General features: G+C 37.2%; 1 protein-coding gene and 1 pseudogene across 1 annotated transcript in view; both read right to left on the reverse strand.

Moving 5' to 3' along the window:
* FGF12 (fibroblast growth factor 12) overlaps positions 1 to 16,555 on the reverse strand; it is a 594,839-nt gene that overhangs the window by 349,690 nt on the left and 228,594 nt on the right. The gene's annotated exons all lie outside the window — the stretch shown is intronic.
* LOC120367588 (Y-box-binding protein 1 pseudogene) lies at positions 917 to 12,972 on the reverse strand (annotated as a pseudogene).

A 16,555-nucleotide genomic window follows, 5' to 3' on the forward strand; every position in this document is an offset into this window, starting at 1 on the left:
CAGGCTGAGTCACATTTTCTGTAAATGCTGCTCAAAAGTATTCTTACTGCTACACAACGTATGTTGTTCAATTTTTCACAGAGCCTAAAGTCAGAGAATAATAAATTGAATCTTAAAGACTGCTGGGTATTCAAGAATATTTTTATTTGTTTATGAAAAAGTAAAGGAAAGGCAATATAAAGAAGGTAGGATGATTTTTAGGAGTTGTAAGTGATGGTGGCTCCTGGGTCCAATGTTTGCTACTATGTCATTATCACAAGCAATCTTATCACTGCTGAGAATGGTAAGAACACTGCACCTCATTATTGGGATCACTATGAGTTTCCAAATTTGAGTTTTGAACTTCAATCATAGAAGAGATTGCAACCTTAGTGTTTTAGAATCTGAAAGGAACTAAGCAAAATGTGTATGAGAAAAGTAACATATATAAACATATTCACATATTATTTAAGATTATTTTATTAAATGATAATCTAAGCTTTTACTGGAAAACTAAAAAGTCAACCGAGAAGAGAACAGGTAAAGAAAAACAGCATGAGCTGGGCACGGTGGCTCACACTGGTAATCCTAGCACTTTAGGAGGACGAGGCAGGTGTATCACCTGAGGTCGAGTTCGAGACCAGCCTGACCAACATGGAGAAAACCTGTTTCTAATAAAAATTCAAAAATTAGCTGGGTGTGATGGTGCATGCTTGTAATCCCAGTTACTCAGGAGGCTGAGGCATGAGAATGACTTGAAACTGGGAAGCAGAGGTTATAATGAGCCAAAATTACATTACTGCACTCCAGCCTGGGTAATAAAACAAGATTCTGTTTCAAAAAACAAAAACCAAACAAAAAAAACAACAGCATAGAGTATGGATCTTAAGACACAGTTAAATTCCTCTATGCCTTTTAGCTGTGTGGATTACTTAAATTTTCTTTTTTTTTTTTTTTTTTTTTTTTATTATTTAAGACCTTTATTAACAGGTGCTTGCAGTTTGTTGACTTTTTTGAAAAAATCAAGTTGTAAACTTATTACAAATTAAAAATGAAGTTCTTAAAAATCTCAACTTGACCAGATATGAAACAATTTAAAAACCTTTAAAGGCGTATTGAGAAAAACCAGGCTTTTTTAAAAAACATGTTTGTTATTACCAAAAAGAGACATCTTTAGGTAAAAAAAATAAAAACCCCATGCTGCATAGATAATGCAGATAGTTCTATTTATCTGGTCAACGGGCAAAAGCAAGCACTTAAGGTCTTCAGCTCCAATATTTTGTTCATTTCTTATTGCTGGAATTTCTTATTTCTTCTTGTTGAATGACTAAACCGGATGATGGTAGAGATGGTAAGCCGGCATTTACTCAGCCCCGCCCTGCTCAGCCTGGGCAGCGGACGAATTCTCAGCTGGTGGATCGGCTGCTTTAGTCTCTTTGCCATCTTGTGGTTGAGGGTTTTCTGGGCGTCTGCGTCGGTAATTGAAGTTGCGGCGGTCCCGACGTTGAGGTGGCTGCTGACCTTGGGTCTCATCTCCTTGATTTTCTATATCGTCTTCACCGCCGTCCTCCCTAGGCTGTCTTTGGCGAGGAGGGCCCCTGCGGAATCGTGGTCTATATCCCCGATACATATTCTGCCTCACTGGTCTACCTTGTTCTCCTGCACCCTGGTTGTCAGCACCCTCCCTCACTTCTCCCTGCACAGGAGGGTTGGAATATTGTGGTCGACGCCCATAGGGTCTCCGCATGTAGTCAGGTGGGAACCTTCGCCTGCGGCAGGGCCGGCGTTGTTGGGCCTGGCCTTCGGGAGCGCTCTCTGATCCCTCCTTCTTTTCCCCACTCTCACTATTCTGGTAATTTTGCTGGTAATTGCGTGGAGGACCCCTACGACGTGGATAGCGTCTGTAATGGTTACGGTCTGCTGCATATTGACTGCCTTGAACTGGAGCCACCAGGACCTGTAACATTTGCTGCCTCCGCACCCTTTTCTCCTTCAACAACATCAAACTCCACAGTCTCTCCGTCTCCTACACTGCGAAGGTACTTCCTGGGGTTCTTCTTCTTTATGGCAGTCGGGTGTACAGATGCATCTTCCTTGGTGTCATTCCTGTTGATGAAGCCATATCCGTTCCTTACATTGAACCATTTTACTGTTCCCAAAACCTTCGTTGCGGTGACCTTCTTGTCCCCGCCGGCAGGCGCCGCCGATGGGAGGCCGCCCGGGCCACCGCTCCCTGCGCCGCTGCCCGTAGTGCCGGGCTTGGTGTCGGCGGCGCTGAGGGCGGGGGCGGCGGGCGGCTGCTGGGTCTCGGCCTCGCTGCTCATGGTTGCGGTGATGGTGACTGGGGCCGGCTGCGGCAGCTACGGCTCCTCCCGGGATGTGATGGTAACTAGGCCGGCGGCGGCGGTGGGGCTGCTCAGGGCTCTCTGGGGTCCGCTCTCTGCTCCCGCTACCGATCGAACTCTACTTAAACTTTCTGAGGCACTCCCTTCAGCAATAAAACAAAAGAATAATAAAACTTTCAAAGCTATTAAGAGGATATTAGATAATATAAAAGTTTAATAAAATCTTTATTATTCACATATGATTTCCACTAAATGAATAGCATTTAACTTAGTTTGAAAGATAAAATGTGTATGGTAAAACACCAATTCATTTCCACTTACACATCTTGGCTCTTGTTATTTCTTCTTGAGGAATACTCTCTCTCTCTGCCTACTTAACATCTACCCATGTCTTTTAATACATTATTATTATTTACTATTTTTAATGAACTACTATGTCCTAAAGCCCAGTTCAAATACCACCTCTTTCATGGGGATTCATATACCACCACTAGCTGTCATCCTTCATTCTCTAAACTTCTACAGCCCTTAATTTGTAACTTGCTTCCCCTTAAAAGCAAAACCAAACAAAATGAAAAGATATTATAAAACAGTCATATGTAAAAAAAATTCTCATTTCTCTTACTGAAATGTGAAGCCTTTATGAGCAGAATTAAGCCTGCCACGGTTTTGTTCCTTAAGATGCTAAAATGAGATAATTCACAAATATTTTTGTAAACATCAGTTCAATAAATAAACAAAAATAATAGAAGGAGAAAGTAACCTTTATGGTACAGGATGATTAGTGTTATAAGCTATTTGTGTAAATGGGAGAAGAATTCAAAGCACAGAATGATCATTCCAGCATAAATTGCCAAGTAGAAGTGTGGTTGACGTGTAGCTTGAACGGAGGTTACTACAGTATTTGGATTCATTAAAAGGAAGTAGAAAGGCATTTCAGGTAGAAAAAAATGTATAAGGAGTAGCCTAGAAGAAACAAACTGTATTTTATTTGTGGCAAAGGTAGAAAAGTAACCCATCTAACAATCACATGGGCCGTGCCATATATCAATAGAAAATAAAAATTGTTGTAAGATCAAACAGGTGTATTGCTATATATTGCAGCTATAAGGGAGACATTACACTCTTGAGAAGTCACTTGTAGCATAATATACATTGTAAAGAAAATGTTAATTATATGTGACTTATCAATATCAAAAAAATTGAAGTGTAGGATTATTAAAGGTAAATCCAAGAATTTGAGCCTGAAAGATTGGGGAACTGATTTTATCCTTGATAGCAAGGAAGACTATCCTCAGAGGCCCAGTTATAAGTACATAAAATAGCAAACTCTATTTTGGTCTTGAGTCAAAGAGAAGGGAACTTTGGGTACTGTTGATACTGTTAAAGCAAGTTTTTTTTTTCTGAGAGAGTACTATTATCACCATCTAGGTGCAAAGATTCTGATCTCTATGCAAAAGAACAACTCAACACTCTTTTAATCCAGTAGAGATCCTTCTAGTCTCCTTAAAAGAAAAAAAAAAAAAAAGAACATCAATTTATATGATATAAAACTTGCTCTAGAATCTGATATAAATATAGATTCTGAAATTCCACACAGACCCTTCAGTCAGTCCGTGATATAAGTATGCTGAGTACAGCTCACATATCCCCACAGAAAGCAAAATACAGCCTGCTGTGCTACCTTATTATTCTATTATTAAAATATTCGTAATATTCAGGAGTTAACTTTTAGGATGTGAATATTTCTGTTGCCAAAGTGAATGATTGGCTGTGAGATGTAGGATGGAAGAAGAGCAGGTTTCTCTGGGTGAAGAGAGGACAGTTGCCATGAAGGTGGGTAGAGCTTATACACTCTCCCAGGCTGAATCAAGAGGCCCACATGGCATAGGCCCAAAGGGAACTATTTCCATTGTATGTATATGAAATGTCGTTTCTTGAAACACAAGCCCAGAAAGTCATGTGAATGGTGTTCCCAGAGCTATGCAACATGTTGGCTATTTTCCAGACCAGAGCTCAGTTCAAAGACAACAATGCATTCTCTAGAAGCTCTCTTTATTTGCATTTTTATGTATTTGTATGTTTCAGCCCTCTTTATTTGCATTTTTATTTTAAGTCTACATGTTTCAAGACTGTCTAGAGCCTCACCCTCCATAATCAATGCCTAGACTTCTGGGAGTTGAAACACAATTGGATCCTCTAATCCACTGCTTCTTAAACTAGGTAAGAATGGAGTAGGAAGTATCCGTGGAAATGTAAAATTTAAATTTTATATGTATACACATAAACATCCATCTAGCCTGTATGTATTATATCTATAAATAGGTGCACATGTGTAGGTATGTATATCTATTATTTATTAGTAGACATGTTCTAAGGTATGTGGACAATGATTTTATTGCCTTTATGGAAACTAATTATTGCCACAAAATTTTGAAACAAATGTTTCTGTTTTTCATCATATGTTTCACTTCAAAGTTAAGAATGAAATCACTGTGCATTGAAGAAATAATTGTTTGCAGTAGCTCAAATTGAGAAAATGGAGTAATCACCAGACTTTTGAAAACTCAGAAGTGTTTGTGCTTCAGCAGTAAGAAGACATTTTACTTTTTCTTTTAGAGATTCCAGCTCTCAGCATACCGTTATTAGAATAATTCATATATGGTAAGAATAAATAGCAAATATTCAATGAGAAATTTCTCTGTTCCCAATTCTACCAATTAGTTCATAAAACATTTTAATGTAGTTTTCAGTAAGGCTGTCTTATTAACTATCTTCAAAATTTTTTTGAGTGATATCATTACATTTAGTATTTTAGGATTTCTAGCAGGCAAAGATTTAGTTAAGTATTAAGTCTAATTATCCTTAAGTAACAAGACCAAGAAATCTGTAATATAATGTTATTCTATATACTTATGTGAACAGAGTCTCTGCATAAGTATTATTGAAATAAAAGCATAGAAACATTAAATATATTACTGCATCTGAACTGAGGTAATTTTATGTCATTAAAACATCACCTATAACATTAAATAAACTGATAATTTAGATTGAATTGCTTCTGTATAGACTTGTTTATAATTTAATTTGTAAATTATCTAGTTTTATCATTTTGTAAGGACTATAAAGATAATTTTATACCACATACATGCATATATAATATGAAGTCAAAATAAGCTAAATTGACAGTGGATGGCCATTAATACGGTTTTTCATTATAAGAAGTGAGTACTTTGCCTAAGTTTGAGGATCACTGCTTCAGAAGATCTAGCTCCAAAGAATATACCACCAAACCAACATATCCAAGACACAAACCTTTCAAGCCTTTTTCTGCAATGATGCATCCATTCATATTTAATGCCTCCTGTGCGTTAGGCACTGGAGTCATATTACTGATCAAGATAGATGTTTCTTATCCTCAGAGTTTATACTCAAATGAGACAGATAATTAACATGCAAAGAAAGTCTTTTTTATTCAAATTGCATTCAGTCTATGAATGGTCCTGTGGAAAACAGAGTAACTGGGAGGATCACTTGGTATTAAATGATCCGTGGGAGGCTGCTGGAGGGCATATTGCTTCAGATGGTGCCTAGATGAAAAAATGAGCCATGTAAACAAAAGGGGAACATGGATGGCAAGGGGAAATACTGAAGAAGAGGGATCAAAAAAATTTAAAGCCTCTAGTGTCGGAAAAGTTTGGCATAGCCTAGGAAGTAAAAGAATACTGTGGCCCAAAAATAGTGAGCAAGGAGGACAGTATGAGACAAGGTCACAGAGGTCAGCAAGGAGTGCTGTTCAGGGAAAGCCATGTTAGAGTGTTTTTGTTTCATTCTGAGTGGAACGGGAAGACATTGAGGAATACAAGCAGTAGACAAACATGATATAGTTTATATTTTAAGAACATCAGGCTACAATGGGTAAGATGGCTAGATGTGTCATTAATAAACACTGAACCCTCATAGATGGACAAGGATACAGCCTGTTTTATTCAGAGGCAAAACTGCCTTAAAAGGAACTAGAGCCAAGACTGTGTTTACAAGTGTGTTTTGTGTTTCAATTTGAGTTGCCAAAATTACTAAAATCATGAGATTTCACTTAAAATATCTGGATTTCCTTCAGCATCTTTGGATTTGTTTGGCTTACCATTATTATTATTATTATTATTTTTCTGGAAGATCCAGTAACATTGAGCCTGCAGTCCTGCCTAGAACCAACAGGCTGGAGTTCAGTGGCAGCTGGGTAATTACCCCATGTGGAAAGTGCTATGATTTCATGTTTGCCACATTTCTTCAAGATCTCCTGCTGCCCAAGAACTAGTGTACTTCATTCACTTTTCTTACTTGTTGACTTTAACTAGATGTATTTTTTTTTTTAACTTCCTCATAGGAACTATAGTAACTAATAACAATCACAGCCCTTGGGAGCTGTTCCTAGTGCTGCTTCAAAACCTTACTAAAGAGCATGCCAACTTGATCTTTTTTTTTTTTTTTTTTTTTTTTTTTTTTCTGAACTGATATTCATTCACTTATTAGCCCCAGGTGGCTTTGCCCATTGTTTCTCTAAGACCATATCCAGGTGTGAAACATCAACTTATTCTGTCTCACTGCTCATCCAAGCCTGGTGCTTAGCTTCAGTTCTGTGAGGCATTATCCCAGGTCTCAAGCTCACCTGTTTGATCATGCTTGTCTCTGAAGACATTCACATGGGGCCTCTGCACTGTTTACATCTACTATTCATGTCACTGCTGGATCCTTTGAGGGGCAGGGTACTATACAGTATATAAAATTAAGTGTTTTAGTTGGCAAAATAGATGCTGCCTAAAGTGATTTATTTATAATTTAATTGTAAATGTAAACATAAGGAATGCACAATACTAATTCTCTTTTCTGTGTAACCTCTTGGGTTGAGATCAACTGAAGCCTGATTCTAGTTTTATCCCTTTACTAATCTCATCTGCCTGGGAAGTATGCAGTTTAGCTAAATCATTAAAAATGTATGCTTCTGAAAGAATGTAAGATCATTAGGTCAGGAATTTTAACTTGTTCTTTGCGGTAACTCCAATTATTGAATACTGGGACACGGGAAGTTCCCAGTACATATTTTGTTGAGTAGCGAATGAATGCCAGCCTATGAGACATGCAGCACAATTTGTGCTCTGAACACATGAGAGGGCTAAATGGAAAACCATGCTCATACTTCATGACAAGATTTCTAAAATAATAGAAGCATAGTCTATACCACTTTCTTCTCCAAATAACACCAATTACCTAACTATAAGCTATGGCATCCAGCTCATCTGCTGTTTTCCTAACCTATTTATATTATGAATCTATGATATCCCTCAGAATAATAAAATTCTTCATTAATTACCTCTTGATAAAAGTAACTTCTATTGGTTCAATACACAGTCTTGAAACACACCAATGGATACAATAATTATGAAATTATGAAATATCTGGGGAATATTCCCTAATATGGAAATATAACTTTCATCACTAATAACCACATATGAAAATAGAGTTACCTAAATGTTGCTTAACCCAGGTCTGAATTGTGCCTTCCAATCACAGTCACATTTCTTTCCTCTTCTTCCTCTCCCTGAGTAAAACTTCTTGGACAGAAAAGACATTCATCGGACTCAGCATAAAACGAAAATCTCTCAGTCTATGCTCCACCTTTTATCAATATCACATTGGAGATGACACAGTTGTGATTCTTTTCTTTCTCTTTTGTTCCACTCAATAAAGAAAACGTCAACTCTTGCCAAAGTAATTCTACCACCTTATCAACAAACAAAATAACAAACTACCGTAAAAGACAAAAGTTATGTTTTGTGAGCCTTAACTGGATGAGAACCTCGTCTTGCTGCTGGCAGGGAATCGATTGTCAGGAAACAGAATTTATAGACTGATCCGATTTCTAAGACTTGTTTAAAACAAAAAGAACATCAAGAATTTCATGATCATATTTTTCTTTGTAGGGCAACAAATATTTCTGCTTGGAAATGACATCTGAATCAAAGTGTGCTATCTTTCTGTGTACTAACTCAACTAATTTTGGGACAAATTAATTTCTCAGAAATCAACAACTGCAGGTTAGAGATAGAAATAAAGTCACAGGAAATACCAAATTGGGACTATTTTGGATCTGTTAGCCTTATGATGGGATGTTTTAATTTATGCATCATAGAAATCTCTTTACACCACTGCCTGTAATTGCAGCATCTCACAATGCTTGCCTGAGCTCTGGTTTCACTTTATTCTGGAAAAGCTGGTAAAAAGTCACTTTATGTAACTGATGACTTGCTGGGCCAAACTAATTTTAAGATATATTATCTAATTATTTTTAATCTCACAGTATCACTATCACAATAATAACAATAAAAAGAAAATGCTACAAATAAAAAGACTTAGTGAGTTTCCCATCATCAAATGGAATACTTATTTTCCCCTATACAAATTCCCATTTTTTTCTAATTCTCTATATAATTGCACATTACACAAAACCCTTTCCCCTAATTTATTCTTCACTCCAATGCCATCATTGCTGTAGAATACCTATTTAACTGCCTATCTAAATCCATTTCTTTTTCTTCTTTGCCAAGAGAGTCTTAGTTTTCTTCAGAAAAACAATGTGCTTAGTCCCAGGTAATGAATCATAATCAATGTAAGCCAAACTTAATAATACTGTGCCTCACGTCTAGCCAGAAGTCACCCACTTTTGGTAATCAGACTTTTGAAGGAGCCTTTGCAGGGATGTTTGGGAAATTTTTAGTCCTCTGAGGAGAGAGAGAGACTAGGACGGCTGGCATCACCCTGTCACCCTTCTTGCTGCTCTGAATTTAGGCTTGATAATCTGGAACTGCAACAACTATCTTGAGAATATAAAAAAGCAAGTCAGAATATAAATAGCAACATGGTAAGGATGCCAGAGAAAGACAGCTCCTAGACATACCGAGGGGAAGGACCCGCACTGGGACCTACTAGAGGCTGGAGACTGGGAGGAGGGAGAGGATCAGGAAAAATAACGAATGGGTACTAGGCTAATACCTGGGTAATGAAATAATCTGCATAACAAACCCCTATGACACCTGTTTATCTATTTTACAAATCTACACATGTATCCCTGAACTTAAAAGTCAAAAAAAAAATACTAGGTTCTTTGTGAAATCCAGCAAAATGCCTACTTTCAGACTTAGTATTTGAGAAAAATCAATCACCATTTGATTAAGACACTGAAGTCTGTGACTTGCAGTTGAATTTTTTTCTAAGTGATACAGTTTTTTTGTTTGTTTGTTTTGTTTGTTTTTTTTTTCTGTAAAATATCTCAGGACTTCTAAAAAAAAGTCTCACCTTGTTTCTTGTGTCTCTTCAAATCTACATCCCACTTTAGCTCTCAAACTGCTCATGATTCTCTGAATTATCTCTGTGATTCACTGTAGGATTTTGTAAATGGTACTTCTATTACTGAAGTATTTTGCCATCTTTATTTTTCTTCATCAAAAGCTATGTTAGTACAGGTGTATTTCATGCCTCAGTAAGTCTACTCCTAGTAATATTTCAATAAGAAATGTATATATACATAAGTTTATAATACACAAATGTATATGTGTATACGGTATATAAATTTACATATAAACATATATAAGTGTGTGTGTATATATATAAAGTTTACCAAAAAGACAGATTGATCTTAGAAAACGCTATTCATAAAAACTCCAAACTGAAAACAACTCAAATGGACATCAGTGGTAAAAAAGATAATGTGTGGTATATTTATAGCACTGAAAATGAACAAACTAACTAAAGCTACATGAGACAATATGGATAAATTCTCACAAAGATAACACTAAACAAAGCACCTAGATTCAAAAGAAGATGTGCTGTATTATTTCACTGATTTAAGTTGTTTTTTTTTTTTTTTTTTTTGAGACGGAGTTTCACTCTTGTTACCCAGGCTGGAGTGCAATGGCGCGATCTCGGCTCACCGCAACCTCCGCCTCCTGGGCTCAGGCAATTCTCCTGCCTCAGCCTCCTGAGTAGCTGGGATTACAGGCACGCACCACCATGCCCAGCTAATTTTTTTGTATTTTTAGTAGAAACGGGGTTTCACCATGTTGACCAGGATGGTCTCGATCTCTTGACCTCGTGATCCACCCGCCTCGGCCTCCCAAAGTGCTGGGATTACAGGCTTGAGCCACCGCGCCCGGCCTGATTTAAGTTTTAAAATAGGCACCTAATCGATAGTGTCAGAGCCAGATAATTGCTGCCCTTGGGGAAGGCAGTGTCTGGAAGGAGGAACAAGAAGTGTTACTAGGATGCTGGGAATGTTCTGTTTTCTAATCTATGTCATAGTCATATGGTTGTGCTCCCTTTGTGATATTACACCATGCTGTATATCTACGATTTGTGCATTCCTCTGTATGTGATATTTATTTAAAACAGAACAAGATTATATTTCAACATACAGCTTCTGTATAACAAAAAAAAAAAACACAGTAAATTAAATGAGAAAAAACATACTTGCAATTCCAGACAAAATGTTAACATCTTTAATCATAAATGAACTCTTCAGAAATCATTACAAAGAGACCAACATTACAAGGGAAGTGAAAATAAAAGGAACAGAGGAAAGTGGAATAACACAAATGAGTTATAAGGTTATATGAAGATGATATAGTTAACATTAATAGCTGAGAAAGCAATTTCATTATAAATTATTGATCCTTACAAATATTGATATCTGATGTTTGTACAGCTTTAGGAGATGAAGAATTCTCAAATACTAGGGAAACTTACTCTAGTCATGGGAGTTTACTCAAAAATGCAGATTTTTGCATAAATTTGGTCCCTGTATGTTATATTGTTTTCCAAAGCAAAAATGGTTTATGCATGCCAAAGAATTATCATTAACATAAACATTTTTCTACAACCCTTCCTTTGATTCCTTCTTCATTTCAATTTAACCTTTTTCTCTCTTATTCCTCCATAGAATCTTGTCTACATTTACCGTGTAACACATAACCTAAGCTGCTTTGTATTACAGTGTTTGTGTATGTAAACGCCTCCTCTCTCCCTAAGACGATGATCTCTCTCTGAAGGCAAGGACCTCATCTGTGCCGTGTCATACTGCAATGCACCAGATAGATCAGTAATCATCTTTGAAGGGAGCTTTTACTTCAAAATAGCTTTCTATAAAACATATGTACCAAAAATCAACTGTTTTGTGTGCTTTTGTGTTTTAGAGTTTTCATAATCTAATATAATGAAGTTCTGCAATTCTGAAGGCAGCTGTAGTGTGGAAGGTACACTGGATGAAAAATGCAATGAATTTATTTGCAAGCCCTCATTCGACACTACCTTAAGCTGGGGAAATTAATACAGGAAACTTTACCTCTTAGATCTGCAATATCTTCATCTGAATTATGGGGATAACCATGTCTGTTTCACAGAATTGCTATATATCTCAAGAGACTTAATGTATATAAGTGCTATATAAACTCTGAAACACTATATAAACTACTAGCATTGTTCTTCATGGTCTTCTGTAGTATTTCCTAGCCTTTTTCAAGTCATGGCACACCTAGAAAATTGTAATTATTGTACAACACACTAGAGTAAAATAACAAGGCTTCTCAGAGCTGGAGGACAGGTAATTATGCACACTGGCTAGAAAGTACTAGAAAATCATGAATTTATTAAAATTAAAAATTCTGGCTCAAATACGATGAAGGCATTGTGTCTCTCCTTCAAGGAACATGTGTTAAGTTGAGCTCAAACACAAAGGTAGGTCTACAAGACAAATTTCTCCAATCACCGTTGGGATCAAAACAAGAGTGTCATTCATCATAGAACAGTATACATACTACAGACTTACATCTCCTAAACCTTTGCAATGCTTTGTTTATTTAGGTTTGTATGGACCTTTAGGTGGCATCACAGGACGAAAAACTTTGTTTATATCTTACATATCTACTGAGAATAAATTTGTAAATATCTGATCAATATTTGAGCAGGAAGGAAATACGTAGTTTTCACATTTTCTTAATCATGTTTTCTAGTCAAAAGACTCGTATCATTAGTTAATATATAAATGTAACTGGATTCATTCATTTTTCTAACAGATTAGTTTCCAATGCTTTCCTCTCTACTTCTTCAATCCTTATAGAGAAAGACAAGAGTTATAAAAATGATACACACACACACAAAGACAGAGAGAGAGAGAGAGAGAGAGAGAGAGAGAGAGAGAGATAGGGATTGACGTTTTTTCTCTTAAATTGCCAAGATATTAGTATTTGGATGAGAAGGGTGGAGAAGAAATTATTATTACACATTGCAGAAAGTCTGTTGAAATGGTCTCATTTCCTCAGCATTTCCCAAAGTATGGTATACAAAATGATCTTAATTGACACCCAGATAAAACTGTTTTAAGATAAAGTATAGTTGCCAGGCGTGGTGGCTCATGCCTATAATCCCAGCACTTTGAGAGGCTGAGGTGGGCGGATCAAAACTACAAAAATTAGCTGAGTGTGACGACTCGTGCCTGTAGACCCTGTAGACTTGCGGCTGTAGACCCAGCTACTCAGGAGGCTGAGGCAGGAGAATCGCTTGAACCCAGGAGGTGGAGGTTGCAGTGAGCAGAGACTGCACCACTGTACTCTGGTCTGACAAAAGAGGAAGACTTTATCTCAAAAAAAAAAATTATATATATATATATATATATATATATGGTTATATTAAAGTAATTATTATTTATACTAGAAAAAACAGCACATTAAACTTGTAATTTTACAGATACTATTACTAGGACAAGGCTTAATTGATTTTTAGATGCATTGATTTAAAGAAAAAAGGAGCACACTGATATTGCAAAATAATTCAAGAGGTGCATCAATTTCTAGAGTCTCCGGCTCCTGTGTGATATTTGCTCCTTACATGTCATTACGTATAAGAAAAGTCTACTTAATGGTGTTTTCCTCCGGGTCAGTTCCAAAAAATTTTTCCAATTTATACACTGGATGGCAGAGATAAGAAGTGATGCCTCCAGAGTAGCTGAGACCACAGGCATGTGCCACCATGCCCAGCTAATTTTTGTCATGTTTTTTAGAGACAGGGTTTTATCATGTTGGCCAGTCTCACCTTGAACTCCTGGGCTCAGGCAATCCACCCTTATTTTTGGAAAAGCAGAAATAATCATCTCAATGTATAATCACAGGAATTACAAATTTAGGAGACTAATGGAAATAGAAAGCATTACAGCATGCCAATGACAGCAGAGTCCAGAGTCTTAGTCTTGGTGCTGAGACTGTGACTTTAGCAGATTTCTTCCTCGAATCTCATCTGTAAAAGGACTAAATTGTCTTGAAAGTTCCTCTCTGTAACATCTATCTGTGAATCTATGTATAAAACATTAACTCTGCATTAGGAGCACAGTTAGCTGTTAAGTATGTCAAATGGACTTCTTAACTAAGTGGCCCATATATTAAATTGTTGCTTCTTCCATCCAATTTATCCACTTAACCAAGTCTATATGCTAACGTTTTTATTATTTTATAGCAAATTTTGTCACTTGAAGGAAGATAAAAGAAGGTCTCAGAGGATGTATTAGTTAAGTCTTGCACTTCTATAAAGAAGTAGCTGAGATGGGGTAATTTATTTAAAAAGTGGTTTAATTGGTTCACAGCTCTACAGACCATACAGGAAGCATGATGCTGGCATCTGCTCAGTTTCTGAGGAGACCTCAGGAAACTTAAAATCTTGGCAGAAGGCAAAGGGGGAGCAAGTAATCCACATGGCCAGAGCAGGAGGAAGAGAGAGAAAAGGGGGAGGTTCCATACATTTTTAAATAACCAGATCTCAGGAGAACTCACTATTGCAAGGACAGCACAGGGGATGGCATTAAATCAGGAGAAACCACCTCCATGAACCAATCACCTCCCACCCGGCCCCACCTCCAGCACTGGGAATTACATTTACATGAGATTTGGATGGAGACACAGATCCAAACCATATAAGGGGATGACCTTTTTTTCTGTTATTTAAAAGAGAACTAGCTATATACCAAGGACACTGTTCTGAATCCTTGGATCAGAAGAGAATGACAGAACAGCATGTACCTAGAGATTTATCTAAACATGTCAGATATCAAATGGCTACTTTCATGTTTCTAGATACCTTCTGAAGTCTGTCTACCATTTAGCATAACCAAGCATGTCTTGCATCTCTATCTTCCACTGTAGCTTTCCCACCAACCTCCATTAGAGCTCAGAAAATTTACTAGCTCTTCCTCTTACATCTTAGATTTGACACAGAATATTGGAGCTGGAAGACACTTCATAGGCCATTTACATCTGTTTCATATCAGATGTTTAAATCCCTCTGCAATATCCCTACAGTCATCCAGCATCTGCTTGTACAATAACAGTAACTGCAAAGTTGATAAGCAGCCAAAATATCCATTGTGTTCTCTACAATGGTACTTCCTGTTGGCACACAGCTGCTTTTCTAACTAAATCTGTCAAACCTACTTCTACTTCCTCAGAGTCATCAGACTATCATATTCTACTTCAATCTCTCTTCTTTGGGTAAAGCATCTTTAGTATTTACCTGTTCCTTATGAGTCATGATTCCAAATCCTACTCATACCCTGGTCATCATGCCCTAGATGTATTCTACTGTAATAATATTCCATGAAAATCATGATAACCAAGACCAGATATAATCTCCTCCTTCCCACCTGCAAATGTTTGTGATTTGCATGAAATACAATGGTACAACCTACTCTATCATTCATTCTATTCCCTCTCTCATTTCTGATTTATTTAGTATGTGGGACACAAATTAAAACACAGGTATAGTACAGAGAAACACTAGCGAAACTCAAGGGCTTATCTACATATTTGAAAATGCTGTGAGAAAAATTTGGGGGCCTATGTTAATGCATTTTCTTTTCTTTCCTTTTTTTTTTTTTTTTTTTTTTTGAGACTGAGTCTTGCTCTGTTGCCCAAGCTTGAGAGTACAGTGGTGCAATCTCAGCTCACTGCAACCTCCACCTCCTGGGTTCAAGTGATTCTCCTGCCTCAGCCACCTGAGTAGCTGGGACTACAGGTGCACGCCACCACACCTGGGTAATTTTTGTATTTTTTTTTTAGTAGAGATGGGTTTCACCATGTTGGCCAGGCTGGTCTCAAACTCCTGACCTTGTGATCCACCCACCTCAGCCTCCCAAAGTGCTGGGATTACAAGTGTGAGCCACTGCACCTGGCTGCATTTTCTACAATCTCATTAACCATAATCCAAAAATCATCCTAATCTCTGAAGAAACCTAACAAGAAGCTATACTGAACAAAGCAATACAACAACATATACATTTATATCTATGTATGCTTATATATATATATTATATATATATGAATATATAAAGTGTCCATACACATTTTAATCAGCCTTACTTTGCACCACAAGCAGTAGACTATGAATGTTCTTTTCCCCAAGATACTTACATCATGCAGTATATAATTGTTTTTATGAAGGCAGTTTTTTCCACAATTCACAATTATATATATACATACACACCCACACACACACACACACACACATCTGTAAGTCTCTATCAATCATAAAGTGTTTTAGACCTACTTAATCTTTACAAAAATTCCAGGATACTGTAAACTCAAGGAAGGAATTAGCACACTCATTTTCAAGTAACATCCAAAGCTCGTCAAAATTCACATAGTTTTTAAATTACAGAGGAAAACCGTAACCCAAGCCTTTGTATTCAGATCCAATCTCCCTCACCTTTTTGAGACTGGGTCATGCTCTGTTGCCCAGGCTGAAGTGCAGTGGCATAATTATGGCTCACTGCAGGCTTGACCTCTCGGGCTTAAGTGATCCCTCCATCTCAGCCTCCCAAGTAGTTGGGACCACAGGCATGTGCCACCATGCCTGGCTAATTTAAATATATATATATATATTTTTTTTTCTTTTTTTTAGAGACAGGGTTTCACCATGTTGGCCAGGCTCGTCTTGAACTCCTGGGCTCAAGCAACCCACCCACCTTGGCTTCCCAAATTTCTGGGTTTGCAGACATAAGCTACCATGCACAGCCTAATCCTCACTTTTAAAAACAGAAAACCATTTGTTACAATCCATGATTAAAGTTTTTCTAATCACAAATAGAGCTGGACTCTTTTGTAAATATTCCCCAAAGAAACCACATGAACTCTAAAAAC

The sequence above is a fragment of the Saimiri boliviensis genome, chromosome 8 (assembly GCF_048565385.1).
Source record: "Saimiri boliviensis isolate mSaiBol1 chromosome 8, mSaiBol1.pri, whole genome shotgun sequence".
Taxonomy (NCBI): domain Eukaryota; kingdom Metazoa; phylum Chordata; class Mammalia; order Primates; family Cebidae; genus Saimiri; species Saimiri boliviensis.